Source organism: Ascaphus truei, chromosome 7 (assembly GCF_040206685.1).
Source record: "Ascaphus truei isolate aAscTru1 chromosome 7, aAscTru1.hap1, whole genome shotgun sequence".
Taxonomy (NCBI): Eukaryota; Metazoa; Chordata; class Amphibia; order Anura; family Ascaphidae; genus Ascaphus; species Ascaphus truei.
The window spans coordinates 73,861,018-73,883,537 of NC_134489.1; the positions used below are offsets into that span (position 1 = coordinate 73,861,018).

General features: G+C 46.4%; 1 protein-coding gene across 1 annotated transcript in view; it reads left to right on the forward strand.

The window, feature by feature from the left end:
* Positions 1-22,520, forward strand: part of LOC142499998 (dynein axonemal heavy chain 11-like) — a 362,984-nt gene that overhangs the window by 167,831 nt on the left and 172,633 nt on the right. The window lies entirely within an intron of this gene.

A 22,520-nucleotide genomic window follows, 5' to 3' on the forward strand; every position in this document is an offset into this window, starting at 1 on the left:
TAAGTCACGATGTTATTAACTTTTATTTATAATACGCAAATATTATTCCGTAGCATAGGGAGGAATTAAAGGCTTCAAGTGTTGGAGATTGACACATAAGAGACAAACATGGCAGCCAACGGGGACTGACATCTGAGCCTGGGCGCTGGGTAGGGCCGGTTCTACCATTAGGCAAATTAGACGGCAGCCTAGGGCGGCAGAATTTGGGGTGCGGCAGATTTATAGCTGAAGGGGGATTTCCCAGAGCAGGGAAAGAGTTGGACAGTTTCCTCCATCCTGATTGGTTGCATTACCCAGCAGCAGCCAATAAGCAGGAGATGTAAGGAGCCTGTGGGCGGGGGCAAAGCAGAGGAGGAAAAGCGTGGACCAGAGAAGTGAGGGTGTGTGTGTCAGAATGTGTTCTGCTCTGTCCTTGTGTGTGTTTTCTGTGGCTGTCCTGTGCAGGGCCGCAGACAGCTTTTCCCTGGGCCCATGACTAAAGTTTCCACCAGGCCCCCCCACGTGAAGTTGGCGTTCCAACACACATCCTCGCTCTCACCCCCGGCTTACACTCCCCAGTCACCCTTTCCTCCCCCCTCTCTCCCAACCTGTCCCTCCCCATCTATTTCTCCCCCTCCCCAATATATATATATATATATATATACATACACACACACACACACACACACACACACACACACACACACACACACACACACACACTAAGCCCCCTGCCCCAAATATACACACACAATTAGCCCCCCACCCCAAACACACACACAATAAGCCCCCAAACACAGACACACATACAAAATAAGCCCCCTCCCCAAACACACACACACACGCACAATAACCCCTCCCGCCCAAAAACACACACACACACACACATAGAAACACAATAATCCCCCCACCCCAAACACACACACACATAGAAACGCAATAAGCCCCCCTCCCCAAATTCACATAAATAAGCCCCCCTCCCTAAACATACACATACACAAACCCACGTCCCCAAACACACAGATACACATACATAAGCCCCCTCCCCAAACACACACACAAACACACACAAATAAGCCCACCTCCCCAAACACATACAGTACACAAATAAGCCTCCTCCCAAAACACACACACACACAAATAAGCCCCATCCCCAAACACACACACAAATAAGCCCCCCTGCCCAAATACACACAAATAAGCCCCCCCCCCCAAACACACACTCAAATTAGCCTCGCTCCCCAAACACACACATATACACACACTTTGGGGGAAGGTATAAGGGGGTCCTAAGGCATATGGGCTTACCTGTGGCCCTTGGAAGGCCCTGCTGGAGCAGCATGGCTGCTGCACAGGAGAGCCCAGCAGGCCTGCATTGGCCCGCCAAAGGGGCTGTGGAATGGAGGGATAGATGGGGGGCCAAGCAAAGGGGAGGGCCCTTCAGCCCTGTTGGAAGTAAGGGATGGGGCGGCAGCCAGAAAAGGGGAGGGCCCATCTTGCATGCAGAGAGGAAACTGTAGATTGCCAGCAGGGAGGCTGGGCAGGGACAGTAGTCCCGGCTGCACCGCCCTGTCGGCGGCCCTGGTCCTGTGTGTGTTTGTGTGTGTTAAGGGGAGAGGGAATGACAAAGAGGGAGGGGCAGGGGAATGACTGAGGTTGGGGGGGGGGAGGAGAATGACAGAGAGGGGGGAGAGAGGGACAGAGGAAGTGTTACTTTAAACCATGAATTAATAGTCATCCAGTCTAGATGGTGGTATTTATACGTTCAATTACTTTATTAATCCCTGGTTTAAATGAATGTTTTAGGCTCTATTATAACTCCGCCTGAAGAAGGGATTTTAGTGGTCTGCATAGTTTGGAATTCTCTTGTAACATCCGTTAGCCATCAGAGGTATTATTTTTACCTTAAATAGATTTTTATTTTATTATGACAAACAGCATCCAGTCATCCAGTTACAGTTTATTCAAAATTAGGCTCCAAGAGAGGTTCTTGATATTTTGTGTCTAACTTTTGATTGTGTTCTATTCAGTATGTTGTGAAGTAATCTTGCCCTTGCTCGAAAAAAATGTATAGTGCACATACTTTCATGCGGCTTAAATCTTCCTGAGCAAGAGGAAGATGATTTCACAGCATATTGAATAGGGCCCTAAGGGTCTTACATTTTAGTTTAAGTATTTTGTATTGGGGTGTGACAAAATATTTAGTAGGTGCCGTCATAGAAAAAGACACAGCACTGGAAGACGCCTTACATTCCATTCACTTGAATGGACCAAAAGAGCAATCTTCTATCACAAGATATCACCTGGCGCTGTAAAAAAACCTTACAGCCCATTCACTTGAATAGACTGTAGGTGTCTTCCGGTGCTGGAAGGGTCCTTACGGCAAAAGACTGTTCAGTACTTATGTCCCGAGGAGTATAGGGAAGGTGTTTTATTAAGGAATAGCACTGCTTAATAAAGATGTAAAAATAAAGTTGTTATTTTGCTAGAAGTGGATTTTAGATAAAGAAGGCTTCAGCCGAGCAGTGTTTCCCTATCACTTGCCTGCATATCCTGCCACTGCCACAGAATAGCAAAATACAAACCTCCGTGGGCTTGCAAAGCGTTGTGACATGCTGTAGTGTTTTGCAGATCTGTTCGGCACAGAATGGTTAAGTGTAATTACTCTTCATCATCATTATGTCTACACAAACAATGCAATTTTCACTACTTCAACCAAATTAAAATAGTGGCAAAGATGAGAATTCCCCTTTGGAAATAATGCCTCAAAGTAATCCTTTGCTTAATTATCCTTTTGCAAATATTGTTTTGAAGAACATTGTGTAGGTCAATCCAGAAAATGACAAAGTAATGTCACAATTACAGAAAACAAATAAACCAATTTCTTAACTCAACCTTAATTGCTGCAAAGGTCTCCCTTAGCTGAAAGCTGTGATATAACTGTTGCCATGGTTTCCAACTTTATGTTTTAAGGAGTAACTTTGTTTACTGATATTTGTAAATACACATTGAGAATAGTGCTAGACAATGATTTGTTCTATTGCATGAATAGATGGTATATTTTTAAGTGGAAATCATAGATATTCCTAGTTCTGAAATCACTCCTTACAATTACTCCCTGATAGCAGCATTTTATATTTGTGCGGAATAAATTGTGTAATGCCTGAAATAAAAATGTGCTACAGAGGGTTATAATACGGAGCTTCTCTGTACTTGTGTAGCCCATCAGAGTTCATTTGTAACAGTATTAGGTGTTACCTTTTTTTTATTTGGACTAACAATTGATATGTTAGGACAGGGGAGCGCAAACATTTGAAGCTCCGCCCCCCTGCCTGGCCTCTCACGGTCTCGCGCCCCCTCTCCTGCCTGCCAATTGTGTCAAATGACGCTGTGGGGTCGCGTGACGTCACATCACATTTAATTTAAATGCCTTGGGGAGGAGCGCGGGGCCTCTGCTACCGCTTGTGCCCCCCCAGACAAATCTCCTGCCCCCCCCTGGGGGGTGCGCCCCCCAGTTTGCGCACCGCTGTGTTAGGACGCTCTTTCAAGATTTCTCCTCTCTTCATTAGGTCAGCAATACTGATTTACAGAACAGTGTAAAGGTGCAATCCAACTATGGCATTTAAAAATAAAAATAAAAGTATTTAAAATACAAATATGACTGAAGCAGGGGTTTTCCGGAGTTAAACCCCATTCATTTCAGTTTCGGAACCCCCTGCTTCCCGAGATACTTACCTCCGTAGGGGGTGCCGGTATCACGGTGCTGTTTAAAGATGCTGGTTACGGAGGGCCAATAGGAAGCTGCAAGAGATTATGTCACGGCTTCCTATTGGCTCGCAGGACACAGGAACTTTGAAGCCGCCAATACGAGATCCCAAGCTAAAGCTGCTACCGGCAACCTTTACGTAGGCAAGTATCTAGGTAAGCAAGGGCCCCCCTCTGGAGCTGAAATTAATTGGGGTTCAGCAACGGAAACCCCCTGCTTCATTCCTATTTCAAATATTACATTTTAAAAATCACAGTAGTAAAATCCAATATAACAATATAAGAAAAGAGAATATTGATTCAGAGGGAATGGCAGAGAGACAGATGAATGGTTGATAATGAGAGAGAGAGAATGAGAGAGAGAGAGAACGAGAGAGAGAGAGAACGAGAGAGAGAGAGAACGAGAGAGAGAGAGAACGAGAGAGAGAGAGAACGAGAGAGAGAGAGAACGAGAGAGAGAGAGAACGAGAGAGAGAGAGAACGAGAGAGAGAGAGAGCGAGAGAGAGAGAGAACGAGAGAGAGAGAGAGAACGAGAGAGAGAGAGAACGAGAGAGAGAGGAATGAGAGAGAGAACGAGAGAGAGAGAGAGAGAGAGAACGAGAGAGAGAGAGAAAACGAGAGAGAGAGAGAGAGAACGAGAGAGAGAGGGAAAGAGAGAGGAGAGAGAAGGAGAGAACACAAAACCAGGCATCCATCAGCGATGGCGGGAAGAGAGGTTGAAGTGTCAGAAAAATGATAGAACTTTCTGATACTCAATTTTCAAAAGTACCTGTCACGTATGGCACACCTGTGAGAGCATGACCTGCATATGGGACAAGGGTTAATATCCAGCTGACCCACTTTTCACCTTCTGCAATGGTCCCTCAAATTAACAATATCTCCCCTCAATCCATCACAATATGCCATCTCTCATGCACAACAAACTTGTGAGCACGTGACTTCAATATGCAACCAGGGTTAATACACACAGCTACTCTAGACAACTTACCTTTCTCCTGCACAAGGTACTTTTAATGAGTTAATATTAACCCCTTACTCAATTGCAATCATATCTATCCACTTCAATCACCCAAGAAATGTGCAAATAAAATATGTATCTATATGCCAGGCAGTAAGGTCCCTGTTTATTTTTTTGTTTCAATTTTTTTTTATTGTGTTTCACACAACATATCAGTTTATACATTTCCGACTCATCAACAAAGAGTGAAGTACAATTATACATGCAGTCACAAGCATTTACAGGTTAAACAACACTTAACTTATCAAGGAACTTACATATTTGTTCTGACTGTATGGCTCCCCATACCTGCATGGGTTAGATGAGGATGACCTCAGATGCATTTATATCCTTGAGTTTGTCCACTCTTTGGGTTTGCCAGTTTGGTATGAAAGGGATAGATGAAGAGAAAGAATAGAAAGTGAGAAGGGGAGGGGGGTGGGTGGGGGGTTGGTGGGTATGGCTTGAGCGTGCAGAGCCTTAGATTCTCTGCTATTCTTTAGTTATTTGCTACTTCCTTTTCCATTGTTTCTCTGCACTAGGGGATGAGAGGTCCCTGTTTATTAAAGAAAAAGCTATGCACTTAATGCACAAAAATCTGGTGTAGCAAAATGTGTCTAAAAATGTACTTTACGCTTTGAAAGCGTGCAAACACTTCATTCAGAGCACAAAGCATTACTTATTAAAGTTTTATTTCAATATATATATATAAAAATAGTGCTTAGTTTACAGAAACAGCTTATTACACGAACATACAGTTTAAATAAATACAGACCAGTTTGTTAAAATAAAAGAATAAAACAGAAACAAATATCCATATACAGTACGTTACTATTTGTCATAGGTCCTTTCCCAGAGAGGTCACTGGAGTAGAAGAGAATTCATGTGTTCTGATCCCAAAACACACCTCTGTTAAATTCTCATTTTCTATTCAAACATGCCAGCAATTATGGCCAGACCTTCTTCCATTGACACACACATAAAACCCACCCCTGTCTTAAATCAGCTACTGGGTTGACATTTACGACTTGAAAGAAAAAAACCTCCTTTCTTTGGATTTTAAAAGTGACTAAATGTATAAAAGGCCTTATAACTTTGTAGCCATAATACTTAGACACACGTAAGTCATATCAAAAGGTTCAGGTGACTTTGAATGTAACAATACAATAATTTTGACCGGCTTGCTCCTACATTTGAGCAACAAATGGATATCTGTCCCTTGCCACCTCTCAAACATCAAGTGTTTTCCCTTATTGCATCTGTCTAATTGCAACTGTTTCGAATATCTATACGTTATGCTTCAGAATAGATGTCATCATATGATATTCTATTTTTAATATAACCCTCCAGCTACGTGGTGACCTGTTTGTCACCTCTCTCTCTGTGATGCACAAGGGATATTTCAAGAATGTAAGGATGTCTTTGAGGCTGACAGCCCATGATCTGGCAATTGTCTGCAGCCATCTAAACTACACATATTTCACTTTTAGTGGGCCATCAGTGATACCCCCCCCCCCAATTATGCCCTCTTTTTAAATCAACACACATAGGAAGGACCTTGACCCGTCATAAAAATAATTATTGTATTTTTAACACAATTTCTATCCAACATTAACTCCTGAAGTAGTAGATTTCTTAAAATACTTAATATCCCCTGCCATTTTTATTACAGTACCCAAGAGTAAAAACATTTAAACTCCATATGAGAATTCTTTTTGACACTGAAAAAAGAGGACTTAATTGAATAGAAGGAGAAGGAGTGGCTCAGTGAGTAAAGACACTGACTGACACTGAGATTGCTGCAGGGGAGCCTGGTTCAATTCCCGGTGTTGGCGCCTTGTGACCTTGGGCAAGTCACTTTATCTCCCTGTGCCTGAGGCACCAAAAACATAGATTGTAAGCTCTACGGGGCAGGGACCTGTGCCTGCAAAATGTCTCTGTAAAGCGACATGCTATTATTATTAATAGGAATACCGCATGACCTCTCCTCTGCTTTCAATACTGTTGTCCTCCTTATTCTGTCTTCTCCTCCTAGCTCTCTTACCACTTCTTCAGTTTCTCTTTTGTTAACTCCTCCTCTACCGCAATCATTCTCTCTGTCGCTGTGCCTCAAGGCTCTGTTTTAGGTCCCCTACTCTACTTTCTGTATACTCTCTTACTGGGTGACATCATTAACTCCTTTGGCTTCAGCAATAATCTCTTTGCTGATAATACTTAACTATATCTGTCTGTGCGTTACCTTACACCTGCGGTCCAGTCACAAGTCACAGACTGCCTATCAGCAATCACTGCCTGGATGGCTATTTTGACGCTCCAAATGACTGTGCTCCTCATCCCAAACCAGGCCCTATTGTTCTCTTCTACATTACAGATAATAATATTGCTATTCACCCAGTATCGCAAGTATGCTGGCTAGGATTTACATTCAATACTTCCCTCTCTTTTCCCCCCTCATATCATATAAATCAGGCCTGCACAACATACGACCCGCGGGCTGCATGCGGCTCGCCGGGACTCCCTGTGCGGCCCGCGACGGCCCCCTCAAATCTCCCATTCCCTTCCTTAATAGGGAAGGAAAGCGCTGCAGCAGTAGGAGCACGCTCCAGTGGTGTGACGCACCGAGCCCACTCCAGCACCCGAAGTTGACGCGCTGCCCCCCCCCACTGAGCCCGCACCAGCAGTTGCCACACTGATGCACTCCCGCACCCCAAACCCCCTCCTGGCTGTGGCCTGCTGCCACGCTTCTTCTGCAGCCACCACGCTTCTTCTGTCGCTGCTTTTTCCGCCGCTGCAGAACTTCCACCGCTGCTGCTTCTTCCGCCGCCGCGATCAGGTAGGCATGGGGGTGGGGGTGGTTGATGATGAGGGGAACTGCTGAAAGGTACTGGGGGAGATGATGAGCTGCTAGGGGAGATGATGAGGGGTGCTGGGGGAGATGATGATAATGATGAAAGTCCTGGGGGAGATGCTGATGAAGGGTGCTGGGTGAGATGATAAGGGTGCTGGGGGAGATGATGATGAAGGGTGCTGAGGGAGATGATGAAGGGTGCTGGGGGAGATGATGATGAAGGGTGCTGGGGGAGACATGTTGTTTTGTGCATTTTTTGAATGTCTGCGGTCTCACCAAAAAAAAACCATTGTATTCAACAATGTTGTTCTGCCTAGTAGATTGATCCAAGAAGGTATAAAGGTGGAAAAAGTGCTGGTCTTCCGTGACGGGCTTTTAATAAAAGAAATGTACAGTATAATTTTGAATAATAAATGCTGTTTTACCCGTGCGGCCCGAATCTGTTTTCCTTGGAGCATTTCGGCCATTCCACTTTACAAGTTGTGCAGGCCTGATATAAATGCTGATACTAAGCCTCGCGGTTTCTTCCTCTGTAAAATTGCAAATGTACCGCTGTTTCCTAACTACTATAACACTAATTCATGCCCTCATTCTCTACCGTATTGACAAATTAAACATTCTTCTATCTGGCCTGCACATTCACATGTCTTAGACAGGTCTGCAACCCTGCTTTTCACCATTATCACCTAGCATACAGTGCTTCCACTGCAGCAAGGGATTCTGGAAAATTACATGCAAATGAGCACACAGTGTCACCTTTTGCTTCAAAACCATATAACATGGTCCCCTATAAACTTATGCTTGCAGCATTTCACAGCTTTGAGCACAGCCTGGGTTAAGATACCAGTAAACCCACCCACAGACAGCCGTTTCGACCTTAATGGGTCTCATCAGTTTGGGGTTGGTCATACTGAAGAATGACCTAGGCGCAAAAAATAGGGAAGAGAAGAACAAAAGGAGAGCAATCATAGGGTAGTATGTTCAAATAAATAAAACGAGTAGATGGTAAGATATGCACTCACAGTTATATAGATAAATAAATGCCTTTATCCACCATTGGGACCAGGAACAATGTTTAATATCTTCCAAGAGCTTTATAGTGTTGATATCCAGGAGAGATTCTCTACACACTCCAAACGATTCAGGCAATAGGATTCCAACAATTGGATTTTGGATACACAGCCATAGGTCATATGTAAAAGGTAATGTAGGGAAACAATATAGTGTAAGTGTAGTGTATAGCAGCGGTGCGCAAACTGGGGGGCGCGCCCCCTTGGGGGGGCGCAAGATTATGTAGGGGGGGCGCAGGCTGCGTGCGGGGAAACCTGGGGGCGGGCAGAAGCTCCGTGCAGAGGCTGCTTCTGTGTGATGTCTGCCTTGCTGTGGGGGCGGGGCTTCTCACTGCACACAGACAGCCCCTCCTCCTCCTGTCCCAGTTTTCAGCATACATGGGGGACTGAAGCAGGCTTAAAAGTGAAAGTAAGTATTTGTGTGTTGTGTTTGTAGAGGTGGGAGACATATTGGGGGGAGGGAGAGAGAAAGAGAGCCATGGAGAGGTGGGAGACATATTGGTGGGAGAGAAAGAGAGCCATGGAGAGGTGGGAGAAATATTGGTGGGAGAGAAAGAGAGCCATGGAGAGGTGGGAGACATATTGGTGGGAGAGAAAGAGAGCTATGGAGAGGTGGGAGACATATTGGGGGGAGGGAGAGAGAAAGAGAGCCATGGAGAGGTGGGAGACATATGGGGGGGGGGGGGGGGGGAGAGAAAGAGAGCCATGGAGAGGTGGGAGACATATTGGTGGGAGAGAAAGAGAGCCATGGAGAGGTGGGAGACATATTGGTGGGAGAGAAAGAGAGCCATGGAGAGGTGGGAGACATATTGGTGGGAGAGAAAGAGAGCCATGGAGAGGTGGGAGACATATTGGTGGGAGAGAAAGAGAGCCATGGAGAGGTGGGAGACATATTGGGGGGAGATAAAGAGCCATGGAGAGGTGGGAGACAGAAAGAGCCATGGAGAGGTGGGAGACATATTGGGGGGAGATACAGAGAGCCATGGAGAGGTGGGAGACAGAAAGAGCAATGGAGAGGTGGGAGACATATTGGGGGGAGATAAAGAAAGCCATGGAGAGGTGGGAGACAGATTGGGGGGAGGGGGAGAGAGAGCCATGGAGAGGTGGGAGACATATTGGGGGGAGGGGGAGAGAGAGACATGGAGAGGTGGGAGACATATTGGGGGGAGGGGGAGAGAGAGTCATGGAGAGATGGGAGACATATTGGGGGGAGGGGAGAGAGACATGGAGAGGTGGGAAACATTGGGGGGAGGGGGAGAGAGAGACATGGAGAGGTGGGAGACATATTGGGGGGAGGGGGAGAGAGAGTCATGGAGAGATGGGAGACATATTGGGGGGAGGGGAGAGAGACATGGAGAGGTGGGAAACATTGGGGGGAGGGGAGAAAGACATGGAGAGGTGGAAGACATTGGGGGGAGGGGGAGGGAGACATGGAGAGGTGGGAGACATATTGGGGGGAGGGGGAGAGAGACATGGAGAGGTGGGAGAAATATTGGGGGGAGAGATATGGAGAGGTGGGAGACATATTGGGGGAGGGGGAGAGAGACACTGGGGGGAAGGTGAGAGAGAGACTGGGGGGAAGGTGAGAGAGAGAGACACTGGGGGGAGGGAGAGACACAATGGCTAAACAGAGGGATGAAGGTCAAGCAGAGATGGCAGAATTGAGGGTCTTGGGAGGATGATTTTTGGGGGGGCTGAGGGTTCTTCTTTGGGTCAGGGGGGTCACTTCGGAGTATTGATCAGCAGGCGAGATTCATCAGTACCCCCCTTGAGTTTGGTTATGGGGTTCCCTGATCCCTGGGCAACATTTAAAACGGGAATAAATAAATAATAAATAAAACTGGTAGGTAGGAGTGGATGACACTGGGGAAAGCAAATGGGAGAAGGAAAAAAAGGGGTGCGGGAGAGGGAAGGGATGTAGCAAAGAGGTGGATGAATGCCCCCTCAAATGCCTTTGTGCACCAGAAAAAAAACATATTACCAGATGCCAGCAAACAATAAAATAAACAGTGATCCAATACCAGTATACTGCCTGCGCGCACGCCTGCAGCCCAAGCGATTTGTGAACTTGGCTGCAGGAGATTGTAGACGCGTGGCGGACGCGTCACAAAGCTGGTGCACCCTCATTGGCTGAACCAGCTCACGTGCACTGACGTCATGTGATTTTGATTACATTAGGCAGGGGGGGCCCGAGAAATTTCATAGATGAAAAGGGGGGCTTGGCATAAAAAGTTTGCTCACCCCTGGTGTATAGTGTAAAATTGTTTTAATAAAAAATTAATCTAAGATACCTACACAGGTAATGAACTTGCACTCTGAGTCTTAAAAACGCAGTTGAGAGATTTACAGCTGAGTCTCTCGCACTCAATGCTGCTCTGGTACCGGTGTCTGTATTCACCCGCAATCACTTCCGCATCACGTGATCGCGTCAGTCTAGCGAGATCTCAGCGTGTGTGGGGCTTCAATCATTTTCTGATTAAAAGATGCAACTAAATGACTCCTTTGTTATAAGACTTAAAATCAAAATATACAGCAAATAAAAATAGCACTTGTGAGCACATTCACGTCTCAGACAGGTCTGCAACCCTGCTTTTCCCCAATTATCGCCAAGCATACAGTGCTTCAATTGCAGCTAGGGATTCTGGTAGACTACACGTAAATGAGTATAGTGTGTTACCTTTTACTTCTTATCCATTTTAACGTGGAGCCCTAGATCAAAATGTAGAATTTCACCAATAAATCGCCAGCCAATTTGGTAGGAGAGTAAGGTTTTTGTATTTGTTTTTCATGATGTGGTACCTGCTTAGGCCGCGCGCGTAATCTTCAAAAGTGGGGACAAAAACACTGTCTCAAACTACAGGCCAATCTCACTTCTCCCAATTCTATCCAAAGTAATGGAAAAATGTGTCCACTCCCAATTAAGCGATTTCTACACCAAGACAAATTTCCCTAGCCAATTCCAGTCTGGGTTTCGTCCCAAACACTCCACCGTAACTACCCTGCTAAAAGTTTGCAATGAAATCCAGTGTGGAATGGAACGGGGACAACTCACTGGTGCAGTATTCCTAGATTTTGCAAAGGCTTTTGACACAGTTGATCATGCTATCCTGCTTAACAAACTCCAGAGCTCTGGAATAGGGAAACATGCTTTAAACTGGTTTCAGTCCTACCTATCAGGAAGATCCCAACATGTGTCCATCTCAGGCTCTAACTCCAACCCCCTGGATATCACCTGTGGTGTCCCGCAAGGCTCTGTTCTGGGGCCCCTACTCTTCTCAGTGTTCATTAATGATCTTCCCACAGCTTGTAAGGAAGCCTCAATACACATGTATGCAGATGACACAATCCTGTATGCACACAGCCATAGCCTCTCTGACCTTCAACACATACTTCAGTCTGACTTTTTGAGACTCGAAAACTGGATTTCCCAAAACAAACTGTTTAAACACTGACAAGACTGTAACAATGGTATTTGGGACCAAGACTAAATTTGTAAAGCTTCCAGTGACTGAGCTCCTGATTAGAACCAACGCTAAAACCACCCTAACACCTGTCACTAGTTTTAAATACCTGGGCTTATGGTTTGACTCCCACTTAACATTCGGGATGCACATTGATACCCTGACAACCAAGACCTATGCCAAACTAGGGGTACTTTACAGGAACAAATCCTCCCTAAGTCTCCTGGTCAGAAAGCGTATTGCACAGCAGATGCTAATGCCAATTATTGACTATGGAGACATAGTATATGGCTCGGCTCCTCAAACCCACCTTAGCAAACTTGACACCCTCTACAATTCAATTTGTCGTTTTGTTCTCCAATGCAACTACAACACACATCACTGCGAAATGCTCAAAGAACTAGATTGGTCATCACTAGAGTCTAGGCGCAAAGTTCACCTTTCCTGTCTCACCCTCAAATACTTTCTGGGCAAGCTACCCAGCTACCTGAACAAGCTCCTCACCCCTACCACATGCAGTACCTATCACCTGAGATCAGACTCCAAAAGACTATTCATGGTCCCAAGACTCAACAAAGTATCCGGACGTTCCTCCTTCTCCTTCCGTGCACCCCAAAACTGGAACAACCTACCAGAGACTCTCATATCCACCACCAGCTTAAGTTCTTTCAAATCTAAGGCTGTCTCACACTTTAATCTGGTCTGTAACTGTTTCATACGCCCATAATATATATTTTCTTTAACTGTGCATGCAATGTCTTGTATATAAATGTATACCTTGTTCATTTATGTAACTGTATTTGTAACCATGTATTATTTGTTTTACTCTGTGCCCAGGACATACTTGAAAACGAGAGGTAACTCTCAATGTATTACTTCCTGGTAAAATATTTTATAAATAAATAAATATAGTGCCCACGACGGCGACGCAATGTCGCCCACAAACACATGCATTGCTGCTGCTGCTGCGTGCGCTTATAGTATGCGCGACAGCGACAATGCGACGGAGCAACATCGCGTCGCGAATTTTGGTAGCTGGCAATATTTGATTTTTCAAGGGCAGTCGCCTCATGTGACAGCCCCTGAACCAATCAAATGCCAGTACGTCCGTGCCGCCGCCGCAAAGCGAAATATAACTATTGCTAGCGGCAACGGCGACGGGTGATGTCACCTGTCACGTCGCCCGTCGCGGGCACTATACGCACGGCCTTATATTGCCCACCAAAATAACAAACCGTATTTCCACTAATAAGGGATTTTTCTGTTGGTGTATAAAAGGAATTGAGAAAGCATTAGAATACTTAAACAACATTTTTTAGGTCACTGTTTTCAAGTTGCAAACATTGGTGTCCATATTTCAGTGTATTGAATGAAGTATGTTTATTTGCAGTGGTTGTCCGTAACATAAAGTTAAAACGCAGTACTGTAAACGTTTCTAAATAACCTATTTAGTAAATATTCAGCACATAATTGTGGGCTTCTGATTGTGTTTTTAAAGGAGCAATTCATGAGCTTTATTTATTTATTTGAACACGGGATTCAAGCAGGGGGTTTCCAGAACGGAACCCGAGATACAGGCCAACGAAGGGGTTGCCAGTATCTCGTCAAAGTTTAAAGCTCCCGCGTCACATGGGACATTAGGAAGCCGAACCTGATGATGTCACGGCTTCCTACTGGCCCGCAGGGTGCGTGAGCTTTTAAACACCGCTATTACGTGAACCCTACGGCTACCGGCATTCCCTACTGAGTTCTGTAACTCCTGATGCAGGGGGTCCCCGGATCTGAAATTACTGGGCTTCAGCTCCGTAGACCCCCTGTTTCAATTCCATGTTAAAAATGTAACAAAAAATTGCATGCTTGGATTGCCTCTTTAAGAGTAAGACCATATACATGTATTTGCAATATGTCTTTATTTCTTATTGCCTTTATTTTGATCTCTTTCCAAATACTGCACATTGGGTGTGTTATTGTTAAGGAGAAATTGCATCTCGTTTTTCATTTTATCACATATTTTTTTTAATGTCTGCATAAGTAAATGCAATGGACATTTTTTATATTATCATCTAACAATGTATTTAGCAATCAGGCTAAGTATTAAGCAACATCCGTGCTTCTCTATCATCATATAAATTGTTTCCGTTTATATTTGCTTCAGGGATTAGCGTAAAAGAATAAATAAAACATTTGTTTCATCAATGTTCACTGCACAATAATGGCCAGACCTATTTGTAAACATTACGTGTTCCCTTTTTAGTTGTCCTTCCCATTGTGAAAAAGAATAGATCTTGAAATTGCTAATTATGTCCCAACATCTAGACATTTACATTTTAGCAGTGGCAACCTGCTGCACTTACTATGGTACTGATCTTAACAGAGTCTGCATTTCTACACTAATGATTTCACATCTATTTTACTCAGCTAGTTACACTGTTTCATGGGGAGTATTTTTTTTTTAACACCACATTCCTGGTTTTACCTACTTCTGTTTATGGGGGGGGGTTGTTGGTTATTTATGAAGATGAGGCTTTGAGGGAAACCTTACTGTTTTGATCATTGTGACACATTGTTTTATTTGCTGCTGTTTTGATTAAATATGGCATTATTATAATTTTGTTTATGTTGTAACATTGTGGCATGCACATACAGTAAGTTAGTTATAGGAAATTGGCAATAACTGATACAAAATATGCGCTTCTCTTAAGAATGCTATTTTAGTGTCAATTTCAAGATAAATCAGTGGCCCCCTATATCTCTGTCATCCTTACTGATATTTTGCATTGAATATTGATTGGATTTCAGATCGCTGTTTAAATCGCACCCTATACAATGATAGTTTCTTTATTAGATAATATTTATTAAGCAGTTTCTGAAGTATTAAGGTTTCTAAGCAGTATACTGTAGTTACACTGTAGGTATATTATTGTATGGTATGCCATATTGTATATATTTGTACACATACTGTACCTCCATATTATTTTTCAGACAGATTTTGGAAAACACCCTTAGAACTGACTATTGGTTGCATTTCAGATTTTTAAAAAAAAGGTTTTTATTACACATTTAGTACAATGTTATTTTCATATTCATATATTTGGAGAAATTGGTAATTTCTGTGGCTAAGGTTTCTTTTCTGAGCAAGATAGAAAAATGGTAAAAGCGCTCTTTTCTGAGCAACATAGTTTTTATTATATGAAGTTTAACACAGCAATCCCTCTAGAAGCCTATGTATCTTTAACGTTAAAATATTAGTATTTTGCCCCCTGAGCATTTCCTGCTTCTTTTAAAAAAAAAAATATTCTACTGTTCAAAACGTGATTTTCTTTATCTCTAATTTCTGTGGTTATCATGGTAACCTTTACATTGCAATTGGCTCTGTGGAAAGCTTCATGTTAACCTCATGGATAATATTTTGAAAGCTAATATCTCCTGAATGAATCAGCAGATTTAAAGTTAAAAAATAAATTAAAAATAATGGACTGATGCTTTAAGATATTATGTGGTATAGTACCGAGGTGGGCAACTCAATCGCCACCCGTGGCAAATTGCCCATGAAAATGTGGCGAATTTGAGTTTGCCAGCTCCAACCGTAAAATAAACTTTTTCCTGATGGCGTGTGCTGGTTTCCGCTTTCTGAATGAGTCAACGTAGTGAACCAGCAGCAGGTGATAGTGCTGAGGTTAGTGATGCAGCCTATTTTGATCTGGTTCAATACTGATTGGCCGGCGAAGCCGGCCCATTCAGTAAAACAGCAATTCTACTTGTTGCCAAGTAGAACAAAGAAAAACCAGTCAAACAAATATATAAGGGAATCAACAAGTGCACTTAAAAAAGAAGGGTTAATTCAGAAGTTAATTCAGAAGAATGGCTACCTTAGCCACTGCCAGGAGCAGGTTGACTAGGAGATCCCTAAGCTTATTGTCTCCGGACACTGGGCACCCAAAAATAAAATGATGAGGGGAAACACCCAGCCAGAACTGCAGAAGAAGGCTCCTCAAGGTGGATAAGAGGGGCTGCAGTCTGGCGCAGCTCAGATAAAAGTGGAATACGGACTCCCGCTCGCCACAGAAGGGACAGGCGGCGGGGGAGTCCGTGAAGTGTGCCAAATACTCTCCTGTGCTCAGTGCACCGTGGAGGACCCTCCAACTCAAATCCCCGGCGGGACGGGGAACCAAAGCTGAATAGAGCTCTCTCCACCGGGGTCTCTCGCCCTCGTTCCCAAAAAATACCCGCCTCCAGATGGTATCTGGGCGGGTGACAAGGGCGAGGTAGTGCACTATATGGAGCACCAGAGAATACAGGACTTTCCTCGGTATGCCGCGAAAACATGCCGGGGACATATCCCCCAACCTGCTGAGGTTGGGGGAAAGAGGAGCCCGAGGGGGTTGCCGTGGTTTGGGTTCCGCGCAAAGATCCGGAGAGCTAGGATTGAAAGGTTGACAAGGCTCTCCAGTCTGCAATACCCCCTCGATGAAGGTGCGTGAGTCGGGGTGGATGGCATCTTTAATCTCCTGGATCAAACGACGAGGGACCAGAAAATGTTGTCATGAATGCTCCGGCCCGGGACAGTATAGGACTGGTCGGGGTGAATCACCTCTGCCAGCACGGACTTGAGCCTCAGCGAAAGCGCTTTGGCTACGATCGTATAGTCCGTGCTGAGCAGTGAGACCGGTCGCCAATTAGAGATCTGACGGAGATCCCCCTTCTTCGGCAGCAAAGACAGTATTGCCCGCCGACACGAAAGTGGCATCTCACCGATCTCAAGGGCTTCGGCCAGGACCTCGGTGAAATCAGGTCCCAGCATCTCCCAGAAAAACCGGAAGAACTCCACAGTCAGCCCGTCTAGCCCCGGCGCTTTTCCGTGGGACATGAGACTGAGGGCTTCAGAGAGCTCGGCCAGAGTCAAAGGTAACTGAAGCGGCTCCCTTCCATCCTCACTGACCGTGGGAAGCCCCTCCCATAAGACCCTGCATTTATCTGGCTGGATGGACTCCGGAGAGAAAAGATCTACATAGAATCTCCGGGTTCTGTCCCGGATGCTCTCCGGGTCAGTCAGAGGGGTACCGTCCTCTGCCAACAGGCATGTGATATGTCTACGGTTTCCCCTCTTTTTCTCCAGCACGTAGAAGAGGCGCGACCCGCGATCCATCTCTCGAAGGAAGTTGATGCGGGATCGCACATACGCCCCCCGAGGTCTCCGATCTTCCAAGTCCCGGAGAGTGCACTTCCTCTCCACGTACATACTCTGCAGGTATTGGTCTCCTGCCACAGACAGCCGCTTCTCGAGATCGAGCACCTCCTCCCTGAGGGCCTCGATCTCAGCATCACGCCGCCCGCTGGCACCTTTTGTGTACTCCTGACACACGAGGCGCAGATGAACCTTGCCCACGTCCCACCACTGCTCTAACGTGGCAAAGTCTGACCTGCAACCTCTCCAGGCCATCCAAAAGTCTTGGACCGTCGTCGCAAACCCCTTGTCCTCCAACAACGTATTGTTGAAGTGCCAATATGCGGCCGAGGGTGCTGCAGGTAGCAGCGTCACCGTCACGGACGCACAATTGTGGTCCGAAAACGGCGCCAGCCTAATGGCACTGGACTGGGCTCGTGACAGGCTGTGGCTGGAAATATACAGCCTGTCGATCCGGGACCAGGACATCCGTTCACCCCTAAACACCCTAACATGGGTGAACTCAGTGGATGCCTCAGGATGTTGTTCTCGCCAGACGTCTACCAAGGAGTAGCGGGTGATGACTGCCGACAAGGCCGACGCAGAACACGGGTGTGGCTCCGGACCATTCCGGTCTTTCCGAGCCTCGAGGGTACAGTTAAAATCACCCCCGAGCACCACGTATTCGTCCGCGTCGACTGTCTCCAGGTATTCAGACATTCTGACGAAGAACTGCCTTCTCAGGGGTCCGGTGGCAGGAGCATACACATTCAGGAAATTAAACGTGTAGTCCTCGTGTCGGACCCTGATATGCAACAGGTGACCTGGAACAACAGCTTTGGCAAGCAGCAGCTCAGGTTGAAAGGATTCAGAGAACAGGGTCACCACCCCACAAGATGTCGAAGTGAGGTGGCTGAAAAAGACCTTGCCTCGCCACTCCAGGTGCCAGCTGGCTTCAGCCTCTGGAGTGGTATGGGTTTCCTGCAGGAAACTCACAGAATACTTTCCCTTTTGTAAAAAGGAGAGTACCTGGAACCTGCGAAACCCATCCTTACATCCATTTACGTTTAGCGTACCGATGCTCAAAGCCATTGGTAATCAAGAGTCTTGCTTCCCATAGGCGCTCAGGGTACTATACCCCGAGAAGCCTTTACGTGCTCTCGCAACGCTTTGTTAAACTTTAAGACCCGAGTATGTTCGATAGTCCCGGAAAGTTTGGCCTTGTGGTTAGCCTTGATATATACTCTGAGGGAGTGGAGAATGACCGAAGCATCCTTCCACCTCTCAAGGGCCAACTGCACCTTCGTATGTGTAAGGATGTGCTCACCACAAACGAAACGGGACCGCGGTGCTGAGGTGGGATAGGAAATAACGCCACCCACAGCCACGAGGGCACGTCTTGATTGAAGAGTGGTCTGGGATTCCGGATCGGGGTAGGAGAGGTACGGTAGGTAGAGAGGCCGTTAGCCAAGTCCGGGGTTTGAGAGAGGGACGTTGTCGTTTACCGTAAGCCAGGATCGGGATGCCAGAGGTGCGGAGAGTCGTGTAGCCGTATGCCGAGTTCGGGATGCCAGAGGTACAGGAAGACGTAGTGGAGGCCGGTTCAGTTCACGAGGAAGTCTGCGAAATAGAATAAGGAGGCAGAGAGAGGTGAGAACAACTGGTTCTATGCTCAGCCAACGAGTCAGTGACTCTGCAAGGTATATATAAGAGAGAGGATCCAATAGCAGCGCAGCAAGGTGGAGGTGTGTGGAAAGGCCAGGTTACAGCAGGTATAGGTCCAGAAGGAGTCCCAGGGGAGGAGCCATAAAGCCCAGCAGCCTGACTGTATTTGGTAATGGCCATCAAAAGAGGTGTTGTGCCTTTAAGAGGCGGGAGCGCCTCCGTGTGGCCGCGCCTCCGTGAATCAGTGCCATCGGCTGCGTGCGCGGACCCACGCCCTGCTCCGAGAGCAGAAGAGAGAGGAAGACGTGCGTGCGCGCACATAGGAGGAACAGCTGTCGGCGGCTTGCCTCCGGAGTCCACGTGCGCCGCGGGAGACCCAGACGGAGCTGCAGGTAAGTGAGGAGCACGCCGTGAGCGGCGTGACTCCAAAATCCTCACAGTACCCCCCCCCTTCAGGGGCGACCTCCGGGCGACCATGATAAGGCTTGGAGGGATTCTTGCGATGAAAAGCCTGTAGAAGACGAGGTGCGTGAAGATCCCGGTGAGGAATCCATGAACGTTCCTCTGGTCCGAACCCCCTCCAGTGAACCAAGTACTGCACTCCTCCTCTGGAAATTCTAGAATCCAGGACAAACTGCACCTCGTATTCCTGTTGACCTTGAATCATAATCGGACGTGGAGAAGAAGTATTTTTGGAAAAGCGAGGACTCCGAAACATTGGTTTAAGTAAGGACACATGGAAGACCGAAGGTATCTTCATAGAAGGTGGAAGACGTAGCTCGTAAGCCACAGGATTAATCCTCCTAACTATGGTAAAGGGACCGAGGAACTTGGGAGAGAGCTTCATGGTAGGAACCTTCAAACGGATATTCCTGGACGAGAGCCATACCCTGTCTCCTGGGGCGAACTCTGGCACTTGGCGTCGAAGTCGATCAGCCTGGAGTTTCTGTCTCCCTGTAGCCACCCTTAAGTTCTCCTGAATCTTGGACCATAAGACATTCAGGCGAGAGACGTGCTTGTCCACTGCTGGCACCCCTGAGGAGAGAGAAGAGAAAGGTGACCGAGACGGATGAAATCCAAAATTTATAAAGAATGGAGATTCTTGGGTAGAATCATTGCGAAGAGAGTTCAGAGCAAACTCGGCCCATGGAAGCAGATCCACCCAGTCCTCCTGTGTATCAGTTCTAAAACATCGAAGATATTGTTCCAGGTTTTGGTTGGCCCTCTCCGTCTGCCCATTGGTCTGTGGATGGTACCCAGAAGAGAACTGAAGCGAAATCCCCAACTTCTGGGAAAAGGCACGCCAAAACCTCGACACGAATGGAGACCCACGATCCGAGACAATGGTAGAAGGTACTCCGTGAAGACGAAAAATCTCCTGAATGAAGACATCAGCCAGCCTGGGGGAATTCGGTAGACCCCTCAAAGGAACAAGGTGCGACTGTTTGGAAAAACGATCGATGACCACCAGAATCGTATTTTTTCCTTTGGATTCTGGAAGCTCTACAATGAAGTCCATAGAAATATGGTTCCAGGGACGGTCTGGAATGGGTAAAGGTAGCAGAAGCCCAGCAGGTCTGACCCGAGGTACCTTGTTGCGAGCGCAAATACTACACGCTTTGACAAACTCCTCCACATCTTTAGCCCTCTCTGGCCACCAGAAGGTACGTTGAACCAGGTCGTTGGTCTTCCGTATCCCTGGGTGTCCTGCTGATTTAGAGGAATGATACCACTCGAGAACCTTCTTGCGGTGTTGAGGTGCCGTGTAGAGTCTTCCCTCCGGAACCTTGAGTCCCTCAGGAGTCCGTGACTGTTCGGATTGAATCTTGCCCATGATATCAAATGAATTAGCGGACAGGATACAACTAGAAGGAATAATAGACTCAAGTTGCTCTTCAGACCTGTCCTCCGCCAGGAACTGTCGCGATAGGGCGTCCGCCTTTAGATTCTTGGAGCCGGGAATGAAGGAGATGAGAAAATTAAATCGTGAAAAAAACAAAGCCCAGCGGGCTTGTCGAGCGTTCAAACGCCGTGCCCCTTCTAGGTAGAGGAGATTCTTATGATCCGTCAGAATGGTAATGGGTGTCTCAGTACCCTCTAAGAAATGTCTCCACTCCTCTAAAGCCAACTTGATCGCCAAAAGCTCTCTATTCCCGACATCATAATTCCGTTCAGCGGACGAAAATCTCTTCGAGAAAAACGCACATGGGTGCAGTCTGGCTAAGGGAGATGTTCTCTGGGACAGCACAGCCCCAGCCCCAATGTCCGATGCATCCACCTCCAAGGTAAATGGGAGCTTAGGATCTGGGTGGGTGAGGATGGGAGCAGACACAAAAGCCCTCTTTAGCAGATCAAACGCCCTAATGGCGGTCTCCGACCAAGATGAAGGATCTGTACCCTTCTTGGTGAGGGCAGTTATGGGAGATACGGTGGACGAAAAATTGCGGATGAAACGTCGATAATAGTTTGCAAAACCTAAAAAGCGTTGCACGGCTCTAAGAGTAGTCGGACGAGGCCAGTCCAGAATAGCCTTAAGTTTTTCTGGATCCATATTGAAACCGGAGTCCGAGATGACGTAACCCAAAAATGCCACTGATTTGAGGTGGAACTGACATTTCTCCTGCTTCGCAAAAAGATGGTTCTCCCGAAGACGTAACAGTACTTGTTGAACATGTTTGATGTGTTCTTGAGTGGATTTAGAAAAAATGAGGATGTCATCCAAGTAAACAATAAGAAATTAGTTCAGAATGTCCCGAAAAATCTCGTTGACAAAATCCTGAAAAACTGCTGGTGCGTTGCACAAACCGAACGGCATTACCAGATATTCGTAGTGGCCGTCATGGGTGTTAAAAGCAGTCTTCCACTCGTCCCCCTCTCGTATCCTTACTAAATTGTAGGCACCTCTTAGATCCAGCTTGGAAAAGATAGTTGCTCCCTGGAGACGGTCGAAGAGTTCTGGAATCAAAGGCAGAGGGTAGCGATTTTTACGAGTGATATTATTCAAACCCCGGTAGTCTATGCATGGGCGGAGAGAACCGTCCTTTTTCTTGACAAAGAAGAAGCCTGCTCCGACCGGGGAAGACGATTTTCTGATGAAACCCCTCTCTAAGTTCTCAGCAATGTAAGTGTTCATGGCCCTTGTCTCTGGGAGAGAGAGAGGATAGGATCTTGCCCTGGGAAGCGGTGCGCCCGGAAGTAGGTCAATAGGACAATCAAAAGAACGGTGCGGAGGTAGAACCTCGGAACGTGCCTTGTCAAATACATCACGGAATTCCCAGTACACAGAGGGTAAGGAGTTAATCTTCTCAGATAGGGTAGACAATCCACCAATCCTCTGGAAAATCTGGGTACATGTCTTGGCACAAGAAGGAGCCCACTGGATGGGTTCCTGATCCGTCCAGTCGATGCGAGGATTATGAAGTTGAAGCCAAGGAAGACCCAAAATCAGCTCAGCAGAAGGAGTGTGGATTACATCGAGGGTAATGATCTCCGTATGGACGTTGACGAACTGCAGTAGAAGAGGCACCGTCTGTAGCGTGATAAATGCTGGTTTAAGCGGTCGACCGTCAA